Source organism: Delphinapterus leucas, chromosome 2, assembly GCF_059928025.1.
Source record: "Delphinapterus leucas isolate spDelLeu-1000000601 "Yukka" chromosome 2, BTC_Dleu_Yukka2, whole genome shotgun sequence".
NCBI classification, from domain to species: domain Eukaryota; kingdom Metazoa; phylum Chordata; class Mammalia; order Artiodactyla; family Monodontidae; genus Delphinapterus; species Delphinapterus leucas.
In genome coordinates this window covers 80,405,142-80,432,503 of record NC_143130.1, presented here as the reverse complement: position 1 = coordinate 80,432,503, position 27,362 = coordinate 80,405,142, and the positions used below count along the sequence as shown (strand labels likewise).

The window sequence follows — 27,362 nt, the reverse complement described above, 5'->3', positions numbered from 1 at the left end:
GTGCTCCCAATGCAGGGGGCCTGGGTTTGATCCCTGGACAGGGAACTAGATCCTGCGTGCTGCAACTAAGAGCCCGCATGCCACAAGTAAAAGATCCCACATGCCTCAATGAAGATCCTGTGCACAGAAAGTGCCGCAACTAAGACCCGGTGCAGCCAGATAGGTAGATAGATAGATAGATAGATAGATAGATTGCTTTGAGATCATTATATATAAGATGTTACAGACTTGTTTCTTTGAGAAACTGTATAATATTATGTAAAAAGAAAAAGATTATATTTTTCTCTTTTGCATTTCCATGTACATGATCTTCTCCCTGGTTGTCTTGAGGCATTTAATCTGCCTAGGGTGGGATGGGGATGGAGTGTATTAGAAAGGCAGAGAAAATTTTTAAACATTGTCTTCTGATTTTAGTTTATTCAGTAAATATATATTAAGTGCCTACTATGTACCAGGCACTGTTATAGACTTGGTGATAATAGAATATTTCAGCACGGGGCTTCCTGGTGGCGCAGTGGTTAAGAATCTGCCTGCCAATGCAGGGCACACAGGTTCGAGCCCTGGCCGGCGAAGATCTCACATGCCGCGGAGCAACTAAGCCTGTGCACCACAACTACTGAGCCTGTGCTCTAGAGCCCACGTGCCACAACTACTGAGCCCGTGTGCCACAACTACTGAAGCCTGCACGCCTAGAGCCCATGATCCACAATAAGAGAAGCCACTGCAATGAGAAGGCTGCAACAAAGACCCAACACAGCCAAAAATTTAAAAATAAATAAATAAATAATAAATTTATATATATAAAAAAGAATATTGCAGCAAGAAAATGAACTTAACAACTAGGAATTTTCAGCAAAATGAAGCATTTCTAAAGTCTGTGTTTTATCAAGAATTAAGCCTGAAGTAGTGAAATTATAGGGTTTCTTCCCTAGTACAGAGAAGATACCATAATACAGAGAAGTTCTTTGGACTTGTCTTTTAATCTGAAGAAACTCTTTGTACCTTTTGAAGTTGACATCTAAACTTTTAAATTATAAGTTTAATAATTGCAAAGGATATAGTTTAGGTGTTTGTTGTTGACATTTAGAAATAGTTACGTTGCTCTTTTAAATGTATTCAGTGGAATCTAAGTGCCTTAGCAATTTGATACCTGCAACAATCTCTTAAAAATGGTTAGTTGCAGGAGGCTGGTGTTGGGCACAAAGTGAAGCACTCTATGTTTCTAATGCACAGACTACTGCTGTATTCTGGATTGTGGCTCCTTCCAGAAATTGACCCTGTTGCCTCACAGTGTGGAGGCCATGTTATGGGGGTTGCTATCCCTGCCTGCTGCTGGCAGATTGACATTACACCTTTGACTCCCTTTTGGAGCCACTGGGAGTGCCTCAGTGCTGTTGACACTTTTTCAGGTTACAGTGTTGTCGCACCAATCTGATCAGTCAACTCTGACCACACCGTTGTGACCCTTGAAACTAATCTGTGTCGTGTGTTCAGGTTGTCAGACCATGTGCATCTTGACAGTGGTTTGCCTTTAATCTCCAAAGCCACTCAACAGTTGGCCGATAGTCAAGGTATTCAGTGGACCTTCCGTATTCCCAGTCATCCATGGGCATTATTCAGTATTGTTGAGTGTTGGAATGGTCAAAAAACAAAAAAGACTCAAAACATTTTTGACCCTCTCATTTCTCTTGGTTTACACATCTTAGTGGTTTGGTCACTGAATAAGGGTATCCCCAGAAAGCGAACATGCTCTTTTGCTTGCTTTCTGGATAATGATCAGGGTGAAAAGGGTAGGGAGTTACATAGATGCATCTTGAAAATTCCTTGGTATGGTGGGTCTTTTTAAAAAAAATAACCTAAAGGTAGTCCCAGAACAGCCTGGTTGGTATACCCTCCAGCTGGCAGCCTATCTAAATGGGTCTTAGGGGATTCAAAGGTAAGTCTCATTCAGCCACTAGATTCTTTTGTTGGATCCTAGGGTCTTAGATTATAAGCATAATGACCATTTGGTCAAATAAACAGATTACCAAGTCCCCTTATAATGGCTCTTATGGGTCGAAGTGAGAGTACATATAATTATTCTCTGGAATTTTTATTTTGAAACAATGCTTGTTTCTCTTGCACTTGACTCTTTCAGATGATGAGTCTGGCTCTGAGGAGGAAATTATTAGTTAAAAGTTGAAAAGGCTTCCCTGGTGGCGCAGTGGTTGAGAGTCCGCCTGCCGATGCAGGGGACACGGGTTCGTGCCCCGGTCCAGGAAGATCCCACATGCCACGGAGCAGCTGGGCCCGTGAGCCATGGCCGCTGAGCCTGCGTGTCCGGAGCCTGTGCTCCGCAATGGGAGAGGCCACAGCAGTGAGAGGCCTGCGTACTGCAAAAAAAAAAAAAAAAAGTTGAATTTATGGCTACTGGAGTGGGAGCATTAGTTTTTTCCTGGCTCCTAGGTTGGGGAATCTGTTAGGCTATGGGAACAGGGGTGAGCTAGGTTGGGGAATATGTTAGGCCCTGGGAAGTAAGCAGGGGTGAGGTGGGGTTATTAGTGATCTTTATCTTTCAGAACTGCCCCCAGAAACTTCCTCCAGAAGGAAAACTTCCAGTGCAGGCTCCCAGACTGTTGCAGGTGCCATAAATTTTACTGGGTGCTGGGTCTGCTGTTCATCCCCAGGTGGCTCTGACCATGATTTTTTTTTTTTTTTTTTGCGGTACGCGGGCCTCTCACTGTTGTGGCCTCTCCCATTGCGGAGCACAGGCTCCGGACGCACAGGCTCAGCGGCTATGGCTCACGGGCCCAGGCGCCCCGCGGCATGTGGGATCTTCCCGGACCGGGGCACGAACCCGTGTCCCCTGTATCGGCAGGCGGACTCTTAACCACTGCGCCACCAGGGAAGCCCTCTGACCAAGATTTGATTGTCATTCCTCTTAACCTTACTGAGAGTTCTGTTGGAAACAGCAGTGGGGAGGGCCCCACTCCTGTACCTCCTACACAAAACACTAGTCAGCACCTCCAGATGCCTTCCCTTCCCCCATTACAGTAGCCATTGCTCATTCATTCTGTGAAGTGGCTGCATGCCATCTGGCTGATGTTTGGACAAACAGGATGGGTTGGATTGACTTTTCTTAGGCAGCCTCCAAAATATAAGGACTAGATTCAGTTATTCAAACTAAACTGGGAACTCTAAGGCACACCAGCACATTAAAAGACCACATTAGATGTACTGTCAGCCTCTGCCCCTTGACTGATTTAGGTCTCTCTTGTGGACCTCCAGTAATTGTAAACAGCTCTTTCCAGGGGTACCTGAAATGCTCCCAGCATTGTACTTCTTGTAGGGAAGCCAGACGTTAACTCGCCTCCTTACCAAAAACATAGTGACTTGCACCATAAAGAGATTTGTAAGAGAACTTCAGGTATTTAATGTAACATCATATAGTTTTCGAATGATTGTAGAGTTCTCTCCAAAATTAGGCTAACCTTGATTACTTAGGGGAACTTCTTGGAGGGATGGCTGATTCATTACTTACATATACTCTGCAAGCAGTTATCCCTAGGATGGAGTTAGGGTAGGTGTTATGAAATGGGTCCCTGACTTCAGCTGAAGTGATCAGTGATACCAGTTCATCTCTAGAAGGTATTTAGCTCAGCCTCAAGTCACTTGGCCAGGGTTGTTATAGATGATAGAATTGCCTTAGATTTCCTTGTGAGCCAGGTGGATTACAAGGCAGAATCTGTGTAATTGCTAATATATATTCCTTTACCTGGATTGACGGTCTAAGTGGAAAGGTCATTTTAGACACATAAAAGAGAAAGTCATTTGGATTTTTAAGGTTGACCCTGACGGTTTAGGGATTTGTTCAGCTGGTTTAGCCCAGGACCCTGGAGGACCTGGTGGAGGTCAGTATTGTAGGTTGGCCTCATCTTGCTGCTTGAGTCATCTCTGACTCAAGAGCCTCAGATCTTCTGCCTTCATCCGTGAAACTGTGACAGTCTACCTTGTTAGTTTACAAATAGGGCAGAATCTCAGACATACCACAATTCTTGACAAAGAGATCATGGGTGCTCTCTCTGGAGTGTCTATTTGGGAGCCCCATATCTCTATTTTTAAAAAATGATCTATTTGAGTATCAGTAAAGGTCAAAACTTGTGCTAGAAGGCAGAGTTGGGTAATTGGAACAGAAACTGTATGGCTCATGAAGTCAAAAATAATTCTGTCCCTCTAAAAAAAGTTTATGGAGCCCGGCTCTAGCACTCTAGCCCAACATTATTTCCTTTAAATATACTTGCAACGGTGTGTCAAGATAGATGTATAAAGATACTCACTGCAAGGTTGTTTATGATAATAAAAAAAAAGTGGTCAACAAAAAACTAACAACTTCAGAAATTATGAAAAGGTCTAGGTTTATTGCTTGAACATTGACTTGTTTTGTAGATTTTCACAGATCATCCCTTGTACTGAAATCTCCCCAGTGAGTCTGAGACACCACATTACATACTGGAACTTCAGTATACATGAAACAGTTTTCTTCTTCAAGTAGTTTTCTTCCTCACCTAGAATAAAGCTTTGTCAGATACTGCAATCCAGGAGAGGAGGCAAGGGACACCAGATTAATTTGGCAAGCCTCTGCATATTGCAAGCTCTTGGGAGTGCAAGGATCACCCAGTAAGAGGCTATAGTATTGCTGTTAAAGTTTGCATTTTAGTCTAAAGATCTTTGCAAGCCATTCAGAAGGTAGTCACTGGGAAAAACAAAATAAAACAAAATGAAAACCAAACAAAACAGGTTGGAACAACAATAGCAAGCACAAAGGTATTGCTTTTGATGAGCCACAGTAAATACTGATTCTTTTCGATTGAGGGGTGTTGGTGGTGTTGGTGATGGGGAACCCTCTGTGCACTCAGGTGTGAGGACAGAAACCTTAAATGAGTGGAAGGCCTATACTGACTGAGGTTTAGGAGATAATTAAGTTGACTTTTTAAATGAGCTTTACTAGGAAATCAAGACCAAACTGTTTTTGGAGCTTGGTAGCCTGTTAAGAAGGGGAGGTGTTGATAGTCTAGTAGGAACTTGAATTTTAGGAATCCATCTAAGGAGAAAGAAGGCAGAGTTCTATATGTGGTGGCCAGCATTGGCTAAAATGTAATTTTTTAGTGACCAGTATTGAAGACGTTTCAGAAGTATTTTGCTCACTACCTCTAGAGGAGTTGTATTTTCTCATTGCCTTTCAGTTATAAACGTAGTAACCAGGTGTTTTGAACAACAAATCAGGATTATTCCTTTTCTTAGACAAAGGAATTAAAATTATTTTTATTCACAGTCTTAAAAATTTAGTCAGGTTTAATTGTACATTTGACATTCTCATGGGAAAAAATGGGTATATGAGGTACGGATTTTCCTTGAAAATCTAGGAGATGTGTGTCATATGTGTATAGCCCAGTATTAACAGATTGTGGTCAGGAAATAAGCGATAAAACTGTCTATAATTGAGGTAGGAGCAGAGGCAAATATATTGAGTGCATTTTGAGGTCCTTTTGCAAAGAGTTCAGTATGTTGTAAACCTTATATTTGTATTTCTTCAAGTATGGAACTGGAGAAGTAACATCTTACATACAAAGTTTGACATATTGGTAGGGCTGTCTTTTTAAAAAGGTGCTTTTTTCTCCTTTTGAAAAAATGTAGAAGTAATGAGGGGAAGACCTGTGATTATTTAACTTGTTGCCTAATTTCCATAGATTATATTTTGCCCTGCACATTACATTTCCAAATATACAAGCAACTTAAGGTAGACAAGCAACATAGAGAACCATTATGTCTTACTCAAAGCTAATACAAACCAACTAGCTGAATAAGATCACTTGGGAAAGGTACTCAACTGAATAAATAGATTAAGTGGTTTATTTTCTATATGGGCAGTTAGGAAAGCATGTTATTTCAGGTGGCAAACATGGAAGAATTCTGGGATTATGTGTAGGTGGAACAATGCTGAGCTTTCTTCTAGTTAATCAGGGAAGACTTCATGAAGGAGGATGAGTAAGTGTGGATAAGATGCTGAGGGTGGTGTGGCTATCTTTGTGAAGAGCTTCAAAATCAAGAGGAACAATCTATCATTTTTGAAATTAAGGATAACAACCTTTAATTTTTGTATTATATGAGGTGGATGGAGGAGGTAAAACACATTAACACCTTGTATTTTTTTAGGCTTCATGTAGTGTTATACTGATTTTATGTTTACTCCTTTCCATGTGTTTTCTCTAATTAGATTAAGAACATTCTGAGGGTGGGAATTATCTTTTCTGCTTCTTTTTTTGCCCCACATAGAACAAAATTATGACTCATCCTCACAAAAGAATTCAATTTTTTTAAAGATAACTTAAGATTTCTAATATGGAAAGCTCAAATATTTTGTTAGCTCTCTGGCAGAATGTGAGTAAAGAGAGGACTTGGGACCAAGAGCTGGGCAGAACCTTTAAAGTATTTTTAGCTTTGAGGGGCAAGCTGAGGTCAGAGTGTCATGCTGAAATTGGAAGACAGGGGTAAGCCTCCTGATTGTAGCAGGTTAGACTAGTGGTGGGATAGGAAACATTGGCATCAACAGTGGCTTATTATACAGGCGTGTGCCAGGATTCTCTCCAGTCATCAGGAAATAATTTAGGAATGCTGTTCAGATTGAGATGCATGCCTCAGAATTCATAGTAATAGAAATGTTCATGTAGGATAGGAGTAGGTAAAGAAGTGAGTTTGGCACTTATATGATTCTACTGCAGTGACTGAAACCTAGCAGATATGAACTCACATTTAGTATACTGCCTATAAGGGTAGGAAGTGTGATTCTGAATAGTTTTACATTTCTTTTTTTCTTTTAATAATCTTAGACCCTGGTAATCATATTTTTTGGACTGGTCCTCTCTTGTCAGGCCTTGGGATTGGAAGATGGAAATAGTAATAGCCTGATTTTAGGGGATTTCTGAACTGAAAGGAGAACAGGTTACTGTTGGTAGCTCACACAGGTGGGAGTGGAATAATCTGCACAGTGCCAGGTGGTTTTCCTTCTCTTTTAGGATATTGAGGCTTTTCCTCTCTCTATTGATTTTATATATATATATATATATATATATATATATATATACACACACACACACACACATATATATATATAGTCATATTTATGCTATTAGGAAATTTTAAAAATTTGTTTTGGTTTCCATACTGAAAGGTTAGCTGGGATTATGAGAAATAATCTCCAACAGCATTCCCAGTTTTTGCCTCAAGTAGTTTTTCAGATAATACTGAGTTGCGTTATAGAGATTCTGTATTGGTGTGGGGCTCGGCTCCGTTCAGTGCTGGCTTAGTGTATGTATTTATTGAGTACCTAGTATGTGCCAGATACTTCTCTAGGTACTTTTTACCTGTTATATCATTTAATCATCATGGGAACCTTAAAAGAAAGATAGTGGTATCCCCGTTTTAAAGCTGAGGATATTGAAGTTCTCTTTACCAACCAGATTAATGAATCCTTTTCATTCCCCCTGGAAAATATACTGACTGATGACAATGGCTCCATTAGTCCCTCATGTGTAACCAGTTATATTCTAGTATGCTTCTGTACTGCTCCAACGACATGAATTGTATCTTTACCAAGAATCAATTGTATTTGTTCTCAAACTGTTAATACTTATTTTTTAAAAATTAAACCAATGAGTTCATAAAGAAGGTTGTTTTATGAAAGCTGAGTTGAATACTTAGAATGAACAAGAAGCTATAAAATACTTATTACTGAGTGTAAATTAGAGAAAAATTCTGGAAGGTTCTGAATTTGTTTCTTTGCAAATGCATTGGTTTTTGCTATACTTTAAAGAAACAAGCTCTGAACACTGTGGAGAATGCATTAGGAGTATGACTTTATGCAAGAAGGGCAATGTGGAACTCTAATCAGAGGATCCATACTCAGAAAAAAAGTCCTGATCCTAAATTTGGAACCAAATGAAAAGTAAGACACAAGAGAGTGACATATGAAGATTAAAATGTCAGTTTTATTAATGATACCACGATTAGAGTTCACGGCTTTAAAGCTGCTGCTGCCAAATGGGCTTGCCAGCACTGCAAGAAAATACCCAGAATTTCTGCCTCATACCCTTCCAACACCTGATTGGAAGAATAGTGTCAATCAGTGTGGTATTAACAGCTTTTTATAATATTAGCCCCATGTGTTCAAGAACTGTGCACATTAGTCAGGAAGCTCACTCTTCCTTGGAATAGGGTAGGGAGGGCAGGGAATTCTTCTAGATAGAGGCTTGAGGCTAGGTGAAGGTGATGCCTACATCAAAATATTGGGTTATGTCTTATGATTAAAATGTATTTAAGGTAGTGTATGGCTCATTCATTATACCTTCACTTTAATCTACTTTTGAAATTACGATTGTATGTTATATAGCTAAAAAGGAACAGAGCCTAAATCAAGCCTAGTCCTCTCTGCTTGATAAGCCTTTGGTTATTTTCACTAAATCACACTTGAGGTTTCTTTTTTTTTTTTTTTGGCTGTGTCGGGTCTTAGTTGTGGCATGCAGGATCTTTGTTGAGGCATGCGGGATCTTTCATTGTGGCACACGGGCTCTTCGTTGTGGTGCTCAGACTTCTCTCTAGTTGTGGTGTGTGGGTTTTCTCTTCTCTAGTTTTGGCGCACAGGCTCCAGGGTGTGTGGGCTCTGTAGTTGTGGCGCACGGGTTCCAGGATGCGTGGGCTTTGTAGTTTGTGGCACACGGGCTCTAGTTGAGGCCCACGAGCTTAGTAGTTGTGGCCCACGGGCTTAGTTGCCCCGCAGCATGTGGGATCTTGGTTTCCTGACCAGGGATCGAACCTGAGTCCCCTGCATTGCAAGGTGGATTCTTTACCACTGGACCACCAGGGAAGTCCCTTGTTGAGGTTTCTTGTGGGCACCCTCTTGCTTCCTTTTTTCTATCTCTCTTTACTGATGTACCTGTTTCCTGAATTTTCCCCCTGGGACTTTGACTACAGAGCCTATTTTGTTTCATTCAGGAGAATAATCCTCAAACTGAAAAGCTTCTATCAAATAACATAATAGAATAGAATTGTAGCATACAATAAGTGAAGAGAAAGAGAAAATAATCACCGAGGTGCTTTAAATACCTGAAATAATGTCCGGTCTCCAGCTACATACAAATAATGTTGAAAGAATTTGTGAATATATCCTCATACAGTGTTTTTGTTTACAAAAGTAATACATGCACATTAGTTTTTTTTTAAAGTTATTACTGTAAAAAATGTGATGATGGAGCATAAAAAGAAGTAAATAAAACCTTAAACTGCATTAATATGAATGTGGTATCAGAATCATAGATGCTAATGGTTCCACTGTCATCTTCGATGGGGTGGTGAATTCATTTTTATACTTTAAGAGTGATATTCATCAACTGTAGTGTCTAGAAGGGCGTGTTTAGGATTTGAGCTACTGTGACATAGGAGTAGTAGCCAATAAATGGGGTGGGAAGACTAAGAACAAATGGGACTATTTATGCTCCAGGCTTTTGAATACTGTCATGTAAAAGAGGGCATAGACTTCTGTGGTGTTCCTCTGGAACAGTGGTAGAAAAACTGTTTTGGTAAAGGGCCAGATAAATATTTTGGGTTTTGTGTTTGCAACCATTCAACTCTGCCATTGTAACATGAAAGCAATCATTTGGTAAACAAATGCACATGACTATATTCCAACAAAACTTTATTTCTAAAAACAGACAGTGGGCTAGATTTCACCTGCAGGACAGCTACTGCTGTAGAGGAGAACAGTTTTCATCTCAATTTAAGAGAGAATTTTCCAAGAGATTCTGTGTTTCACCAGTGGTGAAGACTATCTCGAGAGGTCTGAGCACCCCATCTCTGATTTATTGTAACCATCAGCTTAGCATGCTGTTGGTAGGACTTGACACTAACTAGGAAGATAGACCAGATGACTCCTAAGGTTTCTGCCAATTTTTCCCTACCAGTTTTCCATGCTTACTTTATGTGGCTGTACCACAGTTTCTTTATCCCTGTTAAAGGACATTTATGTTGTTTATGGTTTTTGGAGAATATGATTAGAATAGCTATGAACATTTTTATACCAGTTTTTCTGTGAACCAAGTTATCATTGCTGTAGAGTAAATACCCAGGAGTCTGACTTCTGAGTCATATGGTAATTGTGTGCAGCTTGCTTTATTTTTTTAATTTTTTATGTTTTTGGGAGTGTTCCCGCCTCTTCAGTCTTTTTTTAAAAATATAATCTTAATTAATTAATTGGCTGCGTCGGGTCTTCGTTGCTACGCACGGGCTTTCTCTAGTAGTGGTGAGCAGGGGCTACTCTTTGTTGCAGTGCGCGGGCTTCTCATTGCGATGGCTTCTCTTGTTGCAGAGCACAGGCTCTAGGGGCATGGACCTCAGTAGTTGTGGTGAGTGGGCTCTAGAGAACAGGCTCAGTAGTTGTGGCACATGGGCTTGCTCCACAGCATGTGGGATCTTCCCGGACCAGGGCTCGAATCCGTGTCCCCTGCATCGGCAGGCGGACTCTCAACCACTGTGCCACCAGGGAAGCCCCACAGCTTGCTTTATTTTTAATAAATGTTTATTTCTTATTTTGAAGTAATTATATTCATTAGAGGAAATTTAAAAAGTGGGGGCAGGAAGTAAAACTAGGAAAAATACTGCCCACAGTGTCTCTGCTGAAACCTAAACACAGTAAAAATTTCAGTGTGTTTGTTCTTCCTCCTCCTCCTCCTCCTCCTCCTCCTCCTCCTCCTCCTCCTCCTCCTCCTCCTCCTCCTCCTCCTCCCCCTCCCCCTCCTTCACCTCCCCCTCCCTTCCTCTCCTGCTGTTCCCCTTCTCCTCCTCCCCTTCTCTTCCTCCTCCCTGTCCTTCTCCTCATCTTTTTTCCTTCTCCTCCTCTTCTTTCTCTTCCTCTTCTGTTTTTACCTAGCAGTAATCATACTGAAAAAATAATTTAATATCCATTTTCTTTCTCTTAATTCCATTATTTATATATGACTCACTAGATGGAAATTTTCTAATTAGCATATGGCACCGTGTCTAGCATGTACATAACCATGATAACACATTTGTGTAAGTGAGTTACGATGGTGGGAGTTTAGGCAATGTGGCTGGCTACTATTAGATATTTTGGACTGAGCAGCCTTTTTTTACTCATCAAATTCTACTGTTTGGGTGACTATGGACTCCAACCAATTGCCTGATTTTGGGGATGGTGTGTTTGATGCCAGCTACTAGGCTTGCCACTCAGACTGAATAGAATATTAAAGCAGTTACACTTGTGCCATTGTTTATTATGTGAGTGATTATTTCTGGAGTAGACTTTTCATCTAAACCTAAGTAATGTATGAAGCTAACAACATGGAAATGTTTCCATGAGGTCTTAGAAACCATTTACTGCTAGCTCCGTATTTTTCTCCTTTTTACCTTTATTTTTATGTGCTGTGGGCTACTCCTGTTTTTAGAATGTAGGCTCTTGTCAGGTGATTGCTAAGGCTTTGATGTGGCCTTGTGGAACTCAGAAAACCACTGCCTTCTTTGCATTTTGCTGAAGTGCTAGTCAGTGATGTTTCTGTCACCTTTGCAGCTGAAAGTTTGGCTAAAAGGATTGTTTGACTTGAGGTTTGGGGATTAAATCCGTCTTCTGAGTCTTTCTGACCTGGCCTCTCATCATAGTTGGGTATTAGAGAATATTGTTAAGATAAAAGATTCTGTAATTCAGAATTTAGAAATCAGGAAAGGTAGGGTTCCTTTACTTACTTAAAAAGGGGGTATCCTCTGGTTCTGGATAATATGGAGTAAACATACACCACCCTTTCTTTGCAACTGAATGGAACTGTAAAACCTGGACAGAATACATGGTAAATAGCAGCATGCAGATTGGAGAAGAACATCAGTTTTTGAATACCACCAAACTTCTAGGATCCCCTGGCCTGACCTCAGTGCAGCCAGAAACCTGGAATTGAGCACTGTGGTATAGAGAGAATGAGATCTAGAAGCCTTCTAATTCTGGCGTGAGGAGTTGAAAAGCTCAGAGAGTTGGGTCATTCTCTGCTTTTTTTTTTTTCATTTTCTCACAACCCAGTTTCAGGCAGTCACATGTAATGACATCAGTTTACAACAGGTGTCTGAAGGAGCCAGAACTCTGAGGGAGGGGAACCTTACTCTCTTTTTGATGCTGTGATTCAAAGTGGGCAGAGGCAAACTCCATTTTTAGTCTGTCCTCCCATTGTTTGACCCCCCCCCCCCGCAGGCAGTGGTTACAGAAGTAGACTGTTCCTGGCTGGAGGACAGAAAAGGGTATTCTCAGGAAATTGGAAAGTGCCATGGGGAGAAGAGGAAAGATCTTGGGAAAGAGACCTGTGAAGTTGTGTACACACACTTGAGCGCACTGTGAACCTGTGCAAATGCACGGATCAGATCCTAATTAGCATTTTTTAATATTAATTAATTAATTTTTGGCTGCGTTGGGTCTTCGTTGCTGCCTGTGGGCTTTTTCTCTAGTTTTTCTCTCATTGTGGTGGCTTCTCTTGTTACTGTGCACAGGCTGTAGGCGCACGGGCTTCAGTAGTTGTGGCTCATGGGCTCTAGAGTGCAGGCTCAGTATTTGTGGCACAAGGGCTTAGTTGCTCTGTGACACATGGGATCTTCCCTCTTCCCGGACCAGGGCTCGAACTCGTGTCCCTGCATGGCAGGCAGATTCTCAACCACTGCCACCAGGGAAGCCCCCTAATTAGCATTTTAAAGACTTTGAAAACTGAGCTGGATGAAACTCCACCCAGGTTGCAGACTGACCACTGGGTGGTGTATCCATGGGAAATCTAAAAAGCATTGTAAAGGCTTTGAAAACTGAACTGACATTGAAACCACAACCTTCAGAAAGCATATTGGAACTTGCAGCTTGAACCTAACCAGGTCAACTGCCTGTGAAAACAAAAATATCAATATACTCCACAGGAATCAGGAAGATCCTGAGTTACATAATATATTATTAAAAATGTCAAGGATATAATCCACAGTTACTCAATATGCAAAGAACCACGAATACCTCAACTCACATTGGAACAGGCGATAATAGACCTTACTGACAAGACAATGAAGATGTTGGAATCATTAGACAAAGACTTTAACCAACCATTATAAAAATGCATGAATAAGCCATTGCAAATACCCCTTCAACAAGTGTTAAGCTAAAAGTATCAGCAAAGAAGTAAATGATATAAAGAGGAATCAAATATAATTTTCAAACTGAAAAATACAGTAATCATAATAAAAGCTCCCTGGATATATTCAGTGGCAAGAAAGGAGAGGAAAGAGGAGAGAGTCACTGAACTTCATAGGGCAAGAGAAATTTTCCAATCTGAACAATAAAGAGAAAAATGATAGAAAAAAATAAGAGCTTCAGAGAACTGAAGCTGTAACATAAGGGCTAACATTTGTGTCGTTGGAGTCCCAGAAGGAGAGGAGAAATAGTGCGATGCAGAAAAACATGTTTGAAGAAATACTGGCTGAAAATTATAATTGCGTTAAAATTCATAGAACTGTACAACAAAAGGAAAATAAAGTCAATTTTATTGTGTGAGAATTTACAATAAATTTGAAAATGGGAGGTATTATGTTGCGATAACGTGGAATTTTTATTTAGCAGTGGTAATTCCTGGACTCTTTTAACCTTAGGAATGACTGGTTTCACAGTTGGTGATGGGGAAAGTTTTAGTCTTTTCTTTCCTTTTCTGCCTTATTACCTGAAGTGAATTAATAATTTGGTGTGAATAGTGGTGGCAAGATGTTTAGTTTTTTTCTTCTTTTTAGAGCAACTCTTAGAATATGTGATAGTTTGGCTTCTTATATCTTTTTTTTCTAAACTATAGAAATTTCCTACTTATAAGGAATTGGAAGGATGTGAACAGCCCTTAGAAAATAGATTCCTATTTTTCTACTTACAGAATTTTGTGGAATGTTAGTAAAAATTGGCAGCTTTGCTTATTTAATGCTAAAAATGTGCCATTAACTAAATACCTCTAATTTCACAGCTCTGTAGTCATTTGACAGGGATTGTACAGGTTCAAAAGGAAAGTAAACACCAGATTATCTATTAGAAGGGGAAAAAAATGGAAATGGTTCAAAATTGGATGCCATGAATTAACACATAATCATCTGTATAAATTCTCTTTGCCCTCTAAAAGAATGCTTAACTGCAGAGTTAAGCATTCTGCAGAGTTTTTTAGTGATATGGTGGTGATGAAATTGAGGTATAAATAATGTATATTTCAGATGAAGAAACAGAGTCTTTGATATCTGCTTGATTTGTACAAGGTTATATACACACAATGATGAATTAGGGATTTGACTTGTTAAAATGATAGTTTCCTGGAGGAATTATTTTATCCAAATAATAGCGTGAAAAGTGTTTGCAGTCATGTCATTAGAGTTGCTTTTGATGGACTCTGAGGGGTGTCTTAGATGGGTTAAATTTTTCTTAATTTTATTTTTTGTTTATATTTGTTTTTTTTAAAAAAAAAAAGACACTGAAGATCTTGGCCTGACAGGATTAGAAGACTTCCTTAGTGGAGCCTCATGGAATATTATTAGAAATGTGGATCAGGATGAGATTGTGAGAAGCCTTGATTGACAAATTCAGTAGTTTGGGGCTTTGAGGGACCCTTGAAAGATTTTTGAAGCAGTATTTGGGGAAGTTTTTACTAAGTGTAGTGTGGACTGGATTGATTAGAATACCAGTGATGGAGGGTAATGAGGGCATCTTGTTGTAGATAAAGGTCTGGATTAGGAAAATAATTGTAATGGAGTAAAATAGCTGGAGAGGATCTATTTTAAAGTGCAGCTAGGCTGTATTTTGTAATTTGACATTTAGGTCGTCCTGGTATATACCTGGTAGTGGAATTGCTGGGTCATATGGTATAATTCCATCTTTAATATTTTGAGGACCTGACACACTGCTTTCCAAAATGGCTGCACCATTTTACATTCTCACCAGCAGTGTATGAGGGTTCCAGTTTCTCCAAATCCTGGCCAACAATTGGGATTATCTGTCTTTCTGATTATAGCCATCCTGGTAGAACATCTTTTCAGGTACTTATTGGCTCTTTGTGTATCTTCGTTGGAGAACTGTTCAGATTGTTTGCCATTTTCAGTGACTGCGTTGTCATAGTTCTTTATATATTCTAGATACAAGTCCTTTATCAGACCTATGATTCTGTTGTCTTTTCAGTTTCTTTCAATTTTCATGATATCCAATTTACCTACTTTTTCTTTTATTGCTTTTATTCTTGGTGTCATATGTGAGAGACTTCTAAATGGAGCAGAGTAAAGAAAGAAGCAATCCCTATATCATTGTTCCCTCTGTAGAGGGATTTTTTTGATGCTTATAGTGTCATAGGATTTGGGCAGCTGCAAGTAACTAGCATGTTGGGATGATGTGCTTATTCAGTTAAGGTGGGGGAGGTCAGTTAATCAAAAGGAGAAGTCAGTTATTTTTCCCTGGACTAAGAAATTAAAATTTTAAAAGGGATAATTTCCTTTAATTGATGGTTGTGAAGTGATAAAATATAAAGTAATAAAACCGGTATAGTTTGGAAAATTACTTCCTCTGCAGATTTTAAAGAATAGTACAAGCTACCTAACTGTAAGGTGAGGTGGGTGGTCAGTAAGAAGGGTCAAGGGATCCAGTGTAGATACAGAGTAGATGAGAGAGAGAAAAAGAAACATTCCTGGCTGTCATTTTCTTATGATCATGACTGTTGGTAGCGATTTTGGCTACCTTGGAAAATTGTTCAGTTTCTTAGGCGTATGTGTTTCATTTCTTTGATTCTCTAATGTTATAAGAAGTATCCTTGCTTTTAATGGGCAAATTAACTGAAAGGTAGAATCCATTTTAGTACTGATTTCCACCCCCACTACCATTTTTATGAATATGTAGTTTATCGTACACACACATACTTTAATTAGACATGGCAGAAAGTCATTATTTCTTGTTCAGGAAGGACTCTCTCTCTAGTGTTAATAAATGTGTGTATTATTGACCGAAATTAAATGGTATATCACAGTCAACACTGTAATATGATATAAGCCATGTTTAAAACAGCCTGATGGATTTCTAGAGGAAAGGAATTTTAAATACAAAATGAAATAGTCTTTAAAATAAACTAATATTTCTTATGTATTTGAGCAAAAACAAAATTAAGTGAAAAATTTCTATTTCAGTTGGAAAGAGGTTAAAATAGCTATTAACTTATAATGTCTGACTAGGACTGGGTTAGGGAAAGTTGTCAATAATAGAAAAGTGTCTGGCACTGTTTTGTACTACTCACAGGTTGAGTTTTTGAGATCTATGGTTTCAGGGTTCTAGAAGTGTATCACTTGCATGAAAATCTACTGTTATGTCTGCGTTCTTGCCGAAGCATGTTCTTCCTATAATCAGGAAAGGACAATTAAAATATAATCAAAGAAGCCATGGAGTTTATCTAAAATATTTTTGTTCATTTAAAGAAGTATTTTTGTTATCTTTAACAGGAAGCTGCTGCTTTAGGAACAGGGGAAGGGAAGATTAGGAATATCTGTATTTTTCTTTAGTCCTTGTTCTAGTATATTGAAGACATAAAAGTAAAACTTGGAATTATATTAAAGTACCGTGATTCCCTGGGCACATGCATGGGTGTGCATGTCCTGTGTACTGTAACTGGTTGAGAGTTGGGAAATTAGATAGGTGATTTAGCTTTTCTGGCATGTTTTTTTCACGTGTGAATGAGGGAAGGGGAAAAGGTACTCCAAGTTCTGTGATTTCTATGGTGGAGTTTCTTGCCTAGTTCTTACTTGCCAAGTGATTCCGTCCCCTAAACCTCCTGTACTCCTGACACATATAACTAACTTAAGTATTTGGACCAGATGGCTTTGGCATGCTCTTATGCATTCTGGATCTTTCATTCACAAAAATTTATCTAAAGTCTTCTAGTACTTTTTAATTTTAATTAATATTTCTCACAGTACATTGTAGACTGTCTTCTAATATCTTAGGGCTGAGTGAGGATCCATTAATTTTCTCTTCTCTGGGTAACTGATGATTTAATTGAGAGTTCACTAATGACTAATACTATGTAAACAGAGCTTGGGTTGTTTTTTCTTACATATATGCCCGTATTGAAACTCGTCTGCTACTTTACCTCATTTATGAGTCCCTATGAAATATTCCAATAGCAGTCTTAGCATTTTGTTAGTCTGAGTTATTTTATTGTTATTTGTACACCCAGCCATTTAACTTGGATTCCCCGTCCAGGTTATTTGTCTTTTCTGATCACTTGTGGAATGCATTTGTACTTCTCGTGTGTCAGTAAATGTTTTCCCTGTCCTTGGTTTTGTTTTTCTGTCAAACCTTTAAGGAGGACAGAAAGATATCCTTTATTTCATCTAACTTAGGGTTTTGTTTTTGCTGTTGGTTTAGTAGTCCATATTACATATTTTTAGTCTTTATATTTCCACATTTTCTCAGGATGAAATCTAAGAGAGATTAGTTTTGTGTCACTCTCTATCCCTTCCTGTCCTTTCACATCCCCACCTCAGTAAGCTTTGTTCCTGAGCTCTCTGTGGGACTGAGTCAGTGGACCTTCTCCTTGTTTCAGACTAGCTTTTTGAGAGTCATGAGACCAATTTATCTGTACAGTTTAGGCTTTCTTCTGGACCTCCCTAAGAACAAGTAGAGTTATTAATCTGCATGCCCTCTGACACAGTAGCTCTAATCACTTAGCAGTCCCATTTCTCTGAGACTGTCAAAAGTCATGGTTGGTTGTCATTAAAACCTAGAATTTCTTTGTATCAGTTATCTTTTACTCTTTGATCTTATATTTGTGACTTCTTCAGAAATTACTTACATCTTTCTTGATCAGCTTCTCTAATAAATAGTGAAGCATGGAATTTGAATATTTATTTTCACTTTATTCCCTAAATAAGAGCTTTTATTATTAAAATACTTTTTAAGTTACTTGCAAAATGATTCCCGAACTCCTTTCTAGTGGTATGATTTTCTTTTGAGAAGTTTTCTTCTCTTCTTGAAAACATGATTGTATTCATTCTTTTTTTTTTTTTTTTTGCTGCATTGGGTCTTCATTGTGGCGAGCGGGGGTACTCTTTATTGCGGTGCGCGGGCTTTTCATTTTGGTGGCTTCTCTTGTTGCGGAGCACGGGCTCTAGGCACGCGTGCTTCAGTAGTTGTGGCACGCAGGCTCGGTAGTTGTGGCTCGCGGGCTCTAGAGCGCAGGCTCAGTAATTGTGGGGCATGGGATTAGTTGCCCCGTGGCATGTGGGATCGTCCCGGGCCAGGGCTCGAACCCGTGTCCCCTGCATTGGCAGGTGGATTCTTAACCACTGTGCTACCAGGGAAGTCCTGTATTGGTTCTTATCGGCTCTCTCTCATAGAATAAAACTTTAATGCAACCACGTAGCAAAAATACTCTGAGTCAAAAAAAAAAAAATACTCTGAGTCATTAACTTCTTGTTCAGTCTACATTCCTGATATTGTTTATAAAATGGACTGTATGTTTGTAGACTTATCTTGACATAACACTTGATGGCTGTTCATATTTTAAATTAGTGATACTTAGTAACAAGTAAATTGATTCTTTCCCCATTTGTCTTCACCAGTGTATTCAGTATCCAAAGAAAGTTCTTTGGCAAGTGCATAACCTGACTGAAATGTCAGGGAACAGATGGAAAGGAGTTCCACAAGAATTGGCTGAATAGTAGGAGTTTGACTTTCTGAAAAATAGCTTTACTGACTTTCCTTTCCTCCAAAAGTAATATGAAGAAGAGCTCAACCTTCAAATGAAGGAACAGCTGTTTTTAAGCTGGTATTTAGTAGAAGGAGATAGAAGCCTTTTCAAATAAAGTCTTAACCCTATGATTTATTTTTGAAAGGCTGTGAGTTCTCAGGACATTGAGGATGTCTCATGATCAGATGTAAATACAGGAAAACACAATTCAGAGCCAGTAAAATTCTTCTGAATTTTTCTAATAATATTGCTGCCTCAATTAGGGTGAAAAATTGCATGTAGTGTGATTGGCTTACTCATAATATGAATATGAAGGGAACTGAGTTTATTCATGATTATATAAATGGGAATTGTGGAAGTTATTACAGTCACATTCTGTGCTTTATGTGCATTTAGCATATCCACGCACATTTTTAAGTTTTACCATAGAATGCTGAAGATCAAACTCATAATACTATATAAATCCCTTTAAAATTATTGATCCATTGCATGATCGACTCATGTGAGTCTATAAAGAGGCTCTCAGGTATTAAGTTTAACAAATTAAGCTGTCATTTTCACAATTACATGAAGAATTTGAGGCAGGAGACTCTACCTGACGTCAAATATTAGACAAAACTAAAAATGCATTGGAAGGACATAGAGTTGAAGAGAAAGCTGAGAATTTTGTCAGCCTAACAAATTTATCTGTGACTGCTGGGGTGATCTCTGATTACTCATCTCTTAATACATTAAAATTAGATACGATCGGGCTTCCCTGGTGGCGCAGTGGTTGAGAGTCCGCCTGCCGATGAAGGGGACACGGGTTCGTGCCCTGGTCCGGGAGGATCCCACATGCCGCGAAGCGGCTGGGCCTGTGAGCCATGGCCGCTGGGCCTGCGCGTCCGGAGCCTGTGCTCTGCGACGGGAGAGGCCACAGCAGTGAGAGGCCCGCGTACCGGGGGGAAAAAAAAAAAAAAAAATTGGATACGATCTTCATGATAAATCATTTGTGCATACTATTGAACCAAATAATTCTCTTATTGCTTTTTAAATCATCAGATGGAGAAATTAGTGCTGTGTCCTCTATGTTTTTTTCTTTTGGGTCCACATAAACATACTTTGCAGGCCTTTGCCATGGTGGGAATTAATTGTGGCGATGGAAGCTAAAATGTTTCATGCTGATTTTACAGTGTGTGTATACTGCAGAAGTTAGACAAGGGAACTAAGTTAAACAAAGATCTAGAGCTACTGCCAAGCCTGAAAACAACAATGGTGCAAAGAAGAGAACAGCATGCTTGGTCCAAAGCCAACAAAATCCAAATGTAAATTTGCTTGTTGAGAGGCATCACGTGTAAATGGGCTTATTTTGGCAACTGCTGGAGTTAAAATACAAAAGACATCACTTATGCCAAAGCAAAAGTAATTGAGGTTTGGGGTTGTTTTGTTTGTTTTTTTATAAGAAAATGGTCTTTCCGAATTTATAGTAGCCATTTAGTTTGTATGAAGAACGCTGCCTTTCACTTTTGTTAAAATCCATTTATTGTTTACCTAATCCCATTACTAGTGAGCTGTCTTTCTTCATATTCATGAAAGTTATTTTGGGTGACATAAGAAGAAGATATGACCATTATATCAAAAGTTTACTGAGCACATTTTTGAAAAAAGTCTTGGATTGGGGCCCATAATTAGAATCCTTTCTTGGTATGTTTGCAGCATATTTTATATTGTGAATATAATTGCCGTTTTCTAGCCCTTGCCTGTATGCCATTTACTGGATGTAATTACAAAAATGCCTTTTACCTTATTTTATGGCAGGGAATAAAGTAAAATGAATGCCTAGCTAGTTGTGGGTCTGACTCAGTTGTGGCTCATCAGATGGCCTTGGGTGAAAGGAAACAAAAGTAGGAAGGGTTTCTTTGAGGATAAAGTTAAGGAATGAAAACAGATCATTCTTACAGAGATAAGATATAAGAAATGGACATCATTTTTCTATGTTTAAAAAACAGTGGTTTCCCCTCCTTCATTGGATGATATTATTTACATATAAATTTTCTTATGAAGTATTAGGTGTTCTCTTTTCTTTTAAATGTAAAAACACATTAACGTGAGATATGCCCTTTTAAAATTTTAAGTGTAAGGTACAGTATTGTTAACTGTATGCACATTGTTGCACACAAAATCTCTAGAACATTTTCATCTTGCATGACTGAAACTCTGTTTCCATTGAACAGTACCTCATTTCTCCCTTCCCTTAGCCACTGGCAGCCATCATTCTACCTTCCTGTTCTGTGAATTTGACTCCTTTAGATACCTCATCTAAGTGGAATCATGCAGTAATTGTCCTTCTGTGACTAGCTTATTTTACATAACAGAGTGTTCTCTAGATTCAGCTATGTTGTAGTATATGACAGGATTTCCCTTTTTCAAGGCTAAATAGTATTCTGTTGTATGAATGTACTGTGTTTTCTTTATCCATCCATTTATGGATGGATATTCATGTTGTTTACACCTCTTGGCTATTGTGAATAATGCTGCAGTGAACTTGAGAGTGCAGGTATTTCTTTGAGGTTCTGTCTTTGGTTCTTTTGTATAAATACCCAGAAAAAACAGGATTGCTGGATAATATGGTAATTCTATTTTACATTTTTTGACAAACCTCTGTACTGTTTTCCTCCATATTGTTACAGTCCCACCAACAGTATATACAGGGTTCCAGTTTCTCCACATCCTTGCTGATACATATTTTCTGTTTTTTTGTTTTGTTTTGTTTTTTTTGTTTTGTTTTCTATAATGGCTCTCCTAACAGGTGCAAAGTAATACCTAATTGTGGTTTTGATTTGCACTTCCTTGATGATTAATGATCTTGAGAATCTTTTCATACACTTGTTGGCCATTTGTATGTGTTCTTTGGAGAAACTAAGTGTTCTTAATTCACTTAAAGCAGTATTTAAGTTGATGAAATTTCTGTGAAGTAAAAGATCCTTAATTTCTTGATGTGTTTGTGATTGCATTTGAATTGTGCATAATTAAGAGAAAATATTTAAATATATACATGTTTAAATGATAATGTATGTTAGACTGGAAGGAGGTCTGTATTTGCCCAGTGATTGCTTTTGGTTTAACTTAAGATTTAAAAAAAAAAACACCTTATTTTTTATTTTTTTAAATTTATTTTATTGAAGTATAGTTGTTTTACAATGTTGTGTTAGTTTCAGGTGTACAGCAAAGTGATTCAGTTATATGTACATATGTATATATATTCTTTTTCATATTCTTTTCCATTATGGTTTATTACAGGATATTGAATACAGTTCCCTGTGTAAAAGCCATTCTTTTTAAAAAAAATTTATTGAAGTATAGTTCGTTTACAGTGTTGTGTTAGTTTCAGTTGTACAGCAAAGTGATTCAGTTACACATACATGTAAATATACATATTCTTTTTTTACATTCTCTTCCATTATAGGTTATTACAAGACATTGAGTGTAGTTCCCTGTGCTATACAGAAGGTCCTTGTTGGTTATCTGTTTTATATATAGTAATGTATATAATTTAATCCCAAATTCCTAAATTATCCTTCCTCCCCCTTCCCCTTTGGTAACCATACGTTTGTTTTCTGTGTCTGTGAGTCTGTTTCTGTTTTGTAAATTTGAGAAAAGCTTATTTTTAAATTATATAAACTCATTAAAAATTTTTCAAATGATGTAACCTTATTTCAGGAAAAATTGAAAACAGAAAAAAGGAAGCAAATAACAATCCAACTTTTTAAATGAACCTATTAGTACTTTTTGTATTTCCCTCCAGTTTTTTCCCCCTTAGGCATTGTTTTTAAGTAGTTATCATAGTAAACATGCAATTTGTATCTTGCTTTTTTACTTAAAACTGTGATGGAAAGAAACTTTTATTAAAAGAAGCTTAATAGATAAAAGAGAAAAATAAGGTAGAATGGTTTTGTACATTCAGATTGGACAGTTCCAAATTGGAAACAGTCAAAAAAAAAAAAACTTTTTAAACTAAATGGGGAAAGTGAAAAAAGCAGAGGTGCTAGGAGGAAAAAATGGGATATAACAATTGCATTATTGCATTTATGAGAACGTAGACATGAGTAAGAGCACATTATATTAAATCTGCAATAATGAGCCACATGACTCTACTAGGCTTTAAATTTTTTATTATTTAAGAATCTATCTGTGGATTTTAAAAATACAGTTTAACACTTCTTACACCATTGATTAATTATTTTCATTTTAATGAACTTTTTGTTCATTAGAGAAGCTCTTCCAGGGCATACATTCTACTTGTTGAATGAATCATCATGCTCAGAGAGCGTTCCAGATTTGTGATTGATTCAGTTTATTGATTTTTCTTCTTTTCTAAAGCTATTCTAAATTTTAAAAATCAGTCTTGCTTTTACACATTTTTGTGGCCAAAATTAAATGCATCCTTTACTTTGTTAGAGTTAAAGCTTTTCATTCTGACTCTCAGTCACATGGGATTTTCAGGTTAATTTCTTCTAGCACCATTTTTGGGGCAACATCTTACGCTTGAAAAGAATTCAGTATTTTCCAGGGTTCATAGATTTGTTATGATTTCCACATAAATATATGTCTTTAAGTCAGTGGATATAAAATGTAAAGGCATTTATGGAGGGGGGAGCATTTCATCTGCTTTATTGACTTTAACTTGCTTCATCATTTGTGGGGCTGGTGGCCTACCACAGCGAAGATGTAAAAAGCAAATAAGAGACACTTGTTGGTGGGGGGGTGAATGACAAAGTATGGTTCCTAACAGTAGACCTTAAGTAAATGCTTATTGAATAGAAATTGTTAAATTGTGGAAAGAGTCATGATTAGGTAATTGTACAAAACAGTGAGTGACTTAATGATAGTATTTTCTGTCTTGTGTTACCTTAATCTTTTAAAATAACACACTAAAACACTGTAGGGAAATGGTTTTGTGAGGATAGGTCATTGTAAACACTAAGAAACTACTACATGCAAGGTGCTTTCCAAGCATTTTACATGCTGTCTCATTTAAGTAGGCAGAGCCATTGTTATCTGATTTTCACAAATGAGGAAACTGAGGCAAAGAAAAAAATGTGACATTTAAGTCCTACAATTTGAACTGTTTGGCCTACTACCTTGACTCCTTCGCCTACTCCTCCAGTGTATGAAGATAGCGTCATCCTTCGGTATCTGCAGGGGATTGATTCCAGGACTGTGCTGGAATGCCATAATCCATGGATGCTCAAGTCCCTTGTGTAAAATGGCATAGTATTTGTGTATAACCTATGCACATCTCCCATATACTTTCAGTCATCTCTAGATTACTTATAATACCTAATACAATGTAAATGCTATCTAAATAGTTGTAAATATAATGTAAATGCTATATAAATAGTTGCCAGTGTACATCAAATTGAAGTTTTGCTTTTTGGAACTTTCTGGGATTTTTTCCTCGACTGTTTTCCATCCACGGTTGGTTGAATTTGCAGATGCTAAGCCTGCAGATTCAGAGAGCCGACTGTACTACTTCTTTTTTATTTTCTAGGGTTTTGTCTCATAAAAGCAGGGAAAAAATGAAGCTGATTTGGCATAAACTTGAATGTCTTTGCAGCCTGAGTACCTTCACAGTGGGCTTCACCTTGTGTCAGTGTTCTACTCTGTGGTTAGACTTTGAGAGATGACGTCATTTACTATGAATAATCAATCATTCATGTTGAGGAAGATTATTGCCCCAGCAGGCTATCATTATTCCGGTCAGAGAGGAACTGATACTGGAAAAGGTAATACCACAAATGGGAAATACAACCTAGATCCAGTCAGTTCGTTAAACAACAGATACCGACCTTCCACAATTTTTCTCATGTGGCAAGACTGCCAAATGAGTTTTCTAACAATGAGAATTAAAAGGCCATCTCTGCAGTTTCAGACAGCTTATATTATTGAGCATTTACTGTGTGACAGACACTATACTGATTATCTAATAAGTATCATTTAATTCTCATCCTCAGTCTGTGAGTTATATACTATTATTAAACCCCATTTTATAGAAGAAGAGACAGAGTCATCACATACCTAGTAAATGGAAAAGCCTTGGATTGTGCTTGGGTCCATCTGACTGAGCATTATTTTCCGGATATGGCTTTGGTAGTTTCCTGATATGCTTTGTTGAGCTGAAAGGACAGAGTTAGAGACTAAATAGTGAAATTAGGTATAGAAGGAAATCAACTAGATCCATTTTTTCAGGCACTCTTAAAACTTCTGGAATAAATATATTAAATGTTTAGAATGTGTTAAGTTTTCTTCACTCTATGAATAAATAACTTACTCTAAGTGAAGGCACACCAAGGGAGAAATTGAGTGGTTTTCCTGGGATAGCAGGAGCTTTGAAAGCTAACCTGATCAAAGATAGGAATGCTGGTTTGAAGGTCTGGAGGAAAAACTAGACCAGAGATTCAGATGTTGAGAAGAGGTGAGAAGAATACCAGATAATTAAGATATTTGGTATTGTATGCAGGTACAGAATTGAGTAAATCAAATCAGTGCAGTTCAAGCCTTTTCACTTTGAGACTAACAAGGGGGTACATAAAACAAGGGGATATATTACTTAGAATTGAGTGTGTGCTTATTTGCTGAGTTGGTGGAAGACAGATCTGTTTTTGATCACTATGAAATCTAAGTATAGTTATTTTCTCTTCCTCTTCTCTATCAAAGCAGCTCTGAACAATTTATAAACTCCTCATATTTTACCCATCCTTTCCCCTATCTTGTTAATGACATAATTGAGGAGGTCACGAAGCTAAGTCTAGTTCCTTGCTCATAGGGAGAAATCCATTTAAACTATGCATTTTATCTTTACAACTTCTTTGGGTTTAAGGTTCTAAGGGGCGAATAATGGCTAACTCAGCCAAATGCCACAAAGTTCGAATGAATAGGTGCCGACTTAAGGAAATATTGTCAACTAAAAGTATTCTGCCATCATTTTACCATTGACATCACTTTTTCCGTAGGGTTTTAAATACCTGAAAGGCCTTCTGAATGATACTTGGGAAACATTTTAAATTATTCTCAGAGGTACAGATAGGTTATTTTATTATAGATGTTTATAGAGCAAAATTGTGAGATTTTAACCTCTTAACCTGTATTTGCTAACTCTGGGTCTCTAAACCATTCTGTTAGATTAGGCTGTCTTCTATTTGTATATCAGTTACAATCTTATTTTCAGAAATACTGAACAGGATAACGAATTCATACACTTAAAACTATTCAAAAATAATAATTTTAGGGCTTCCCCGGTGGCGCAGTGGTTGAGAATCTGCCTGCCAATGCAGGGGACACGGGTTCAAGCCCTGGTTTGGGAAAATCCCACATGCCGCGGAGCAGCTAAGCCCGTGCACCACAGCTACTGAGCCTGCGCGTCTGGAGCCTGTGCTCCGCAACAAGAGAAGGCTGCGACAGTGAGAGGCCCGCGCACCGCGATGAAGAGTGGCCCCCGCTCACCGCAACTAGAGAAAGAACTCGCACAGAAACGAAGACCCAACACAGCCAAAAATAAATAAATAAATTCATTAAAAAAATAATAATAATTTTAGTAGTTTAGTAGAGATGCTTAATATAAGAGATTGTAATGGTGCTGAATGACCACAGATTGATTGGATTATGGAGATCTTCACCTTGAGCAGAAATTGAAGATCAGCTTTTAAGTGTTAGACGGTAGTATCTTACTGCAATAGCACAGAGGTATTAAAAAATTATTCTTGACTTTCCCCTCTTCTGCTTTATTTGGATTGTGAGGGAAAACAAATATTTCTGAAAATTTTGTAGACAAAATTTACCCTCAGCTGAATAAACCTTTCCTTTAAACACTGGATATAAATCACATTTTAACAACATAAAATTTTCTACCTTTTACTTGAATTAAATTTTCAAAAATAACATTGCATTTACCTTTTCACCCTTTAGATTTAGTTTTATCTCCTGGGTGTAATTGGAAGAATTTACCAACCTTAAGCCACCACTCATATTCTTCCACTGAAGTTAAACCATGGTGAAAGACCGAGATCTCTTTCCTGTTTTACAAAAAGTATGCACTCTCTATCATTTGGATAGTTTTTTTTATTATATCATTTTGGTTTGTACCAACCTAACATTGTTATGCTGCTGTTTATTTGACTTATGTATGTACCCATTCTTCTCTAGGAACCCACAAATTTACAGTTTTATGTACATAAGACCAAATATGCTCATAATATGATAAAATTCACTTTTAATTTTATATTAATTTAAAATAGTATTTCACTTTTACGGTGAAGTTTTTATGTATTAATTTCTCAGGAACCTCTGAAAGAATTAATCATATGAACAGTCTTTCTTTAAGTTCTTTGTACAGTTTTTCAAAGCATTATTATTTTAAATATATGATAGCATTGTGATGTTTGCATTAGTAATAATCATTCATTTTATTCCATATTGCCAGTCCCAAAATTGGAAAAAGAGAGATATTGATTGTAGGAATAGATAATGTTTGAAAGGTAATGGAAAGGTAAGGCTTGGATTTTACACATTTTTTTTAAA

The 27,362-nt window shown here is 37.8% G+C and overlaps 1 protein-coding gene and 1 pseudogene across 9 annotated transcripts in view; one reads left to right on the top strand and one right to left on the bottom strand.

The window, feature by feature from the left end:
• TCF12 (transcription factor 12) overlaps positions 1-27,362 on the top strand; it is a 380,655-nt gene that overhangs the window by 105,772 nt on the left and 247,521 nt on the right. The gene's annotated exons all lie outside the window — the stretch shown is intronic.
• Positions 1-27,362, bottom strand: part of LOC115802755 (Krueppel-like factor 4 pseudogene) — a 113,002-nt pseudogene that overhangs the window by 84,622 nt on the left and 1,018 nt on the right.